This window comes from Fukomys damarensis, unplaced genomic scaffold (assembly GCF_012274545.1).
Source record: "Fukomys damarensis isolate Sample0158 unplaced genomic scaffold, DMR_v1.0_HiC HiC_scaffold_3, whole genome shotgun sequence".
Taxonomy (NCBI): Eukaryota; Metazoa; Chordata; class Mammalia; order Rodentia; family Bathyergidae; genus Fukomys; species Fukomys damarensis.
In genome coordinates, this window is record NW_022900915.1 from 26,131,841 (window position 1) to 26,138,295 (window position 6,455).

Genomic DNA, 6,455 nt, shown 5'->3' on the forward strand with positions numbered 1-6,455 from the left:
AAGGTGGAGAAGGTTCTATAAGTCTATGTCTTCTTTGTTTTAACAAGCCTTAAAAGTTAGAATGAAACTTGTAGTCATTAAAAAAGGACAATGACACATCAACTTTGGTATCAGTAAAATCTGCACTCAAACTCCAAATCTGTTGCTTATGAGCCTTGAAAAATGAGTGTCTTAAATTCTCATCAGGTCAACTTCACAACTTTAAAGTTGGATTTTTACTGTTGTGTATGGAAAGCTGGGAAGAATCTAAAATGTAATCTGTATAGAGCACTAGCACAGCGTATGACGTTTAGTATATTCTTAATACAGTAACTAAAATGTTAGGACTAATGGAACACAAATATTCAGTTGTGCTCCAGTGTAGTAAAATTGTGCTGCTTGTTAATCTTGAAACCTAACCCTGAATACTGATTTCTCCAGGGTTCTTCAGGCTGTTAATGACCCAGAAGTTTCATACATTTCACCTGATGTAAAGAAATATTTCAAGTTCAGATAGTCCTAAAGATTTTCAGAAGATGCTTACGTAGTTGCAGTTTAACATCCCTCACTGGATGCTGGCGGTTTTAGTTTGCAGCCTGGCCCTGTGCGTCTATGCCTGCAGCCTCGTGAGCATCTCCTGGCTCCTCAGAACTCCACAGTGCTTTCCTGGGCAGGGACACGTTGCTGCCAGTGAAAATTCTGGGCTTTGTGGCATGGCAGATGCTCAACTACTGCTCCAACAGAGCCCAGGGCTGTGGCTCCCAAGGCCTCATAAATTGGGAGAGTCTTCTGCCAAGAGCCTCCGTGTTGTGGCAATCAGCAATCCCTGGCTGTCAGGGGACTTGAAGGGCTGTGTGCGGAAGCCTGGCAGGTGGCCACTTACCGAGAGTTTAGAACGGATTGTGTATTATTGCAGGATTAAAGAAATACCCACATGTTCACATTGTGAAAGCCATTTTATCAGCTATGTTCCCTTTCAAAATATGCTTTGTCACACAGATTTAATAATAGAGATACCAAAGAACTAAAAATAGTTTGGCTTTGATAAAGAGGTTAAATGGGAAAAAAAAAACTAGTTCAGTTCTCCTAAAAGTCATCTTTTCTAAGAAAGAGAACTAAGTAGAAGAGTCAAAAATATAATTCCTATCTACAAAAATAGCAGAGAAACATAGAACAGTATCATGGATTGAATCAATGCCCTATACTAGATAATTGGTTTTGTGTTCTTTAAAAATAACATTCCTGTCCATTTTTATTGAGTTTGGATTTCTCCCAAGAATTCCTTTGAGGCTAATTTCACACCTGTGAACTCATGGTGATACTAAATATAAATTCATTTTGGATGGATAATTTTATGTTACTCCAAAGTTATTGCAATAATTACTGACATCTCATAAAAGTTCATATTGATTTAAATCACTTTGTTCATTTTTTCCATCAGGAATTAATTATAGGAAAATTTGATGATGTTAAAAGTAAGCTCTGATGTCACATAGAATTCAAAAGGTATGTTGGAAACATGATTGCTTAACCATATTTTCAAAAAACCCAAAATAACATCTTAAGCACTTTTAGTTAAAATTAAAATATTATAGGAAGTAAAATTAAAATGTACTGCCTTTTTCACATCTTCCTTTTCACCTTATACCTTCCTTTGTCTTATCTACAGTATTTTATAAAATATCGGGATGAGTTGCAATAATTAACCTAATTCTTGGATAAGCCTACCAGGTATATGTCTATGTAGAAATACATTTCAAATTTGATACACTAGGTGCCTTTATTTCTCACTATTACATTACCTTTGTAACATTTTGGAAACAGTGAAAATCAGTATGGAAAAACACACTTATAACCTAATAGAGTAAAATAAAATTGAAGAAAGCTAAATGCAATTATTCTAGATCATGGAAGTTTAAATGCATTCAATGGATTTAAAACTATGTTGTTATTAAAAGCAAATGAGCTAATATAGAAGTCCTAATGCATATTTAATACATTTAAGTGTTTAAGTAAGGAGTTTATTCATATAAATTAAAATTATACTTTAAAAATAAAGTATAACAAGCATCAATATTATGCACAGAGGCACAATATTTTTATTTAATGCACATATCTCTGATTCTAGAATTAAATTAATACTACAGTTTATTAGAATTTCTTTATTTGTAATAGAGAATCAAATTAATATTATCTTCAATGATATTTATTTTTCATATATGTGTCAGATATTCTTTTTTTAAGCCTACTGTAAGGCGTCGTCTAAACTGAACTTGTTATATTAAGACCCAAGCATATTTAAATGAATAAAATGAGATTATTATAAAAGAAAAGTGAGTGGTACAGACATTTGAAAGAAAATATGTTTAGTTAAAAGCATTCAACCTTGACACACATAACCACACACACACAAAAAAATACACATATTGAGTCAGGATTAAGACAAACATGCTTCAAGACTCATACCTGGTAAAAAGATAAAAAAGAACTTATTTTAGAATTAAAGGAGAAAATTATACATTTATTAAATTCCTCATGATAAAATACAGTCATTCATAAAACAGTATTTGTGAAATATGCAGCCAAAATTAGAAGTAAAACAGGGCAAATAGATTATATATATATTTTGAGTGATTTCTATCATAGTGATACATTGTGGCACACAATTAAACAGAAAAGATGAATCTGCTCCTCTGATAGTTTATCAACACAGGGGTAAAAGTGCCTGGCACCGTCAGAGAAGTCATTCCAAACATCCGGTCCATGACTGCCCATTGTATACTCTATGATGGTAGCTTTTTCCTGTGACACACCTTAGGAATAGCTTAGAAATATATTGAGTCTTTAATTATTGCAATGAAATAATGTTTCTTGTACTCGACTAGGGCAAGGAGACCTAAATATTCTGCAATGAGCTAATTGGTGAGTTACTTACCCCAGTAGATGGATTTTTACTCCGATGTCCCTGTTTGTGACTCACTCTTTTGCACCTTGTCATCTCTAATAGGAGGATCATCTTCATAAATTTTATGGCAATTATTGCACTGCTTGAGCACAGCTTCCTATTTGGTGGATCATTTAATGTATTTAATGATAAGTTGAAGGAGTCAGTATTTCAGCCTTAATGATCCCATGATTTTTTTTCCCTGCACCTATTTTCTTCTTATGTTTAGATTTTACTTCAACACTGTGATCCTTCCCTTCATTGTGTACTTTGCACTTTTGCTCCTCTCTTCCTTAACCATGTTCTGGAGGCAAAATACAATCCTTTTTTAAACAGAATTTTCTCTGCTTCTATGTTTTTTCTGATTCCTTGAGGGCAGCGGAGCTGTTAAATGTGGTTTGTATACACAAGAGAAAGCAAATAAATGATTGCTTTATTTTACTTTCTCAAATCTCAAACTGCTCTTCAGTACTACAGTAGCTGATCATACCCTAATGTTTCTCTAGGAAATGATCTCACTAACCAGTGCATTTTAGAATGAATGTATTTTCTTGATAAATTTTCAAAATCCCAGTTTCCTTGGTCCTCTCAGATTATGTGTTTCCTGATTTTCTTAGAAAGGGAAAGTGATCAGAATAGATATTATTTTTCTTTTTTACCAAAGATGTACATCTGTGCATCTTCTTATATTAACTTGTTGTTGTTGTTGTTGTTGTTTTTCTGGTTTAAAATGAGCAACAGCCCTTTTTCTATTCAAGTATAAATTATTTTTGTATCTTGGGTCTGATTCCAGTTAGTTGGAGAACACTTTGTTTAAAAAAATAAAAGATATAGTCTTTATCTGTAAATTTTACTCTTGTTTAGTTATAATTTATTATTCACATAATAGAAAATCCATTACAAGAATGTTACCAAACAAAATTCTTCAGAAAGCTTTTTAATCACACTTAGAATAAACTTAAAATTTAAATTCACTTATTGGGAGGATTAGCCTATAATTGAGTTCTTTAAATATTATTTTCAAGAATTGAAATCAAGGCTATGCTGGCCTAAAAAATTAATTACAAAGTGCTTATTTTTTCCTAATTAATTTAATTATTATTTTTAAAAATGTGAACTCACCAAAATAGTCATTGGGTTTAAGGTTGTATTTTGAAAAACTTCCACTGAAAAAGCTACATTTCATTGGGTAAAGGATTTCTACAACATACTTGATAACTCTAATAGGATAAAGAAACAAATTTTCAATTCCTGTTTTTGTCTACTGGAGAGCTGTAGTCATCCAAGAGTTTTCACTTTGCATATTTTGAGCTAATTCATATAACTTTCTCCACACTATTTCTTTTTGATGTATGAAGTATCTATAACGATGCCCCTTTTAGAAGTCAGAGTTAACTGCATTCTCAATTAAAATAAAATGATTTAGGCATTGCGGATTTTCTATTATGTACACTTTTCTGTATCTTTCACTTGCATGACTATTTTTCAATATTTCCTCTTACTTTGATGGCAAGGTAGTTTACTATTTTTTCTAACGTTTTTTCATTGAGTTTTTTGGTACATTTTAGGTATACAGTACAGTTACATTCATTAGTGGGATCTTGTACCTTTACATGACCTGTCTTGGTTCTCCTTTTTTCCCCATTCCCAGCCCTCCCTTCACCCCCTCCTCCTTTTCCTATTTACAAAGACTTTATTTCCATTTTTTTCTTTTTCTCATATTTTTTCTCCCCTTATTTCCTTTCCCCTCCCTTTCCCATTCCCCTACACCTTTAGCCCTTTTCTTCCTATTTCACATTGTCAATTATACCATTATGATCTTTTCTACAGTTATATTTTTTCACACCAGAGAAACTATTAAGTATTTACACATGTGTGACTTATTTATTTCACTTGGGAGTACATCCTCAATATGTATCCATTTTCCTATGAATGACTCTAATTTCTCATTCTTTATGGCTGAGTAATATTACATTTTATAGAAAAACCACATCTTCTTTATACAATTTTCAACTGATGGGCAAATGGGCTGATTCCAAATTTTAGCTATTACAAACTGTGCTGCTATAAACATAGACGTGCATATATCTAATTTTTTGAGATGTAAATTTAGATAACTTATTTTCAGCTTTTTTGAACTAATGCATATGGTTATTGACCATTTAATATCTACCTAGTATAAATATATTTTGAAGTATAGTGTTGCTTTCACTTTATTAATTTTGATGTGATATGTTAGGCAAGCATTGAAAACATATACAAATATATTAATAGGCATAAACATATAAAAAGAAATAATAATCAAAACTTTGATATATATTTATATGTATATATTTGCATTTATACATATTATATATATATACATACACTTTCTTAGATGCCAGAATTCTGTCAATTTTTATATTATCATACCAGTTTCAGTGTGTTTATATCGATTGTTTTTATTTTTAAAAGTGTTATTCCAAGCATCTGTAAACCCATCATATTTTTGTTTGCTGATTTTATCAGTTTCTAAAGAGAGATGTAGCTTTGCGCAGTGGCAGTATCGTAGCCATATATATACATACACTTTCTTAGATGCCAGAATTCTGTCAATTTTTATATTATCATACCAGTTTCAGTGTGTTTATATCGATTGTTTTTATTTTTAAAAGTGTTATTCCAAGCATCTGTAAACCCATCATATTTTTGTTTGCTGATTTTATCAGTTTCTAAAGAGAGATGTAGCTTTGCGCAGTGGCAGTATCGTAGCCAATGAGGTTTATCCGAGGCGCGATTATTGCTAATTAAACAGAGATGTAGAAATGTTGTACCATTATGCTGATTGTTTTCCTCTTACTATTAATTGGTAGATTTTGCTTCTCAAAATTTAAAACCGCATTAATTTTTCTTATTTTCTATGTTATGGATTTTTAAATCTTTAGAACTGTAGTCTACTTTTATTATTCCTTCTAAGCTTACTGCTTTAAGGTATAGTCTGTCTTATATTTGTACAATTACAACACCTTAAAGTTATATAACATTTCAATCTATAACTTTTTGGTTTCTCTGTAAAAGTTATGAATCTCATAATTATATTTTTCTTTAACATAAATGAACATTGTTTTTAGATAATTAGTTTTTAGAAAATTAGTGTTCTTTGTCTTTTTATTTAAATATCTATTTGCCACTGAGCAACACATATTACTGATATCAATTTGCTATTTGATTTTTTTTTAATTCCATTTTCTTTTTGTTTCATCTCTTCCATTTTGGGTTATTTTAGATTAGCAAAGTATTTTTGTTCACTTCCATTTTTCCTCATTTATTTATTAGATTTTAGTTATACTTTAATATTCTCTCAAGTTAGAAAGAAAATTATAATCTACATTCTTGTTATTTTAATGCTACTCTAATTTACAACTTATAACATATCTAACTACATGAAAACCTTAGAATGATCTACAACCATTTGGCATTTGTATGAAGTAAGTCAACTTGATTGAAAATGTATTTTAACCTTCACAAGATCTTTACATTATATTTTTATTGT

At 31.0% G+C, this 6,455-nt stretch overlaps 1 non-coding gene across 1 annotated transcript; it reads left to right on the forward strand.

Annotated features, from left to right (window-relative positions):
- The first annotated feature begins 5,648 nt into the window (after positions 1 to 5,648).
- On the forward strand, positions 5,649 to 5,796 carry LOC117287509. The gene has a single exon (XR_004518789.1). It is a non-coding gene; the product is annotated as a U4 spliceosomal RNA (small nuclear RNA).
- Positions 5,797 to 6,455: the final 659 nt, after the last annotated feature.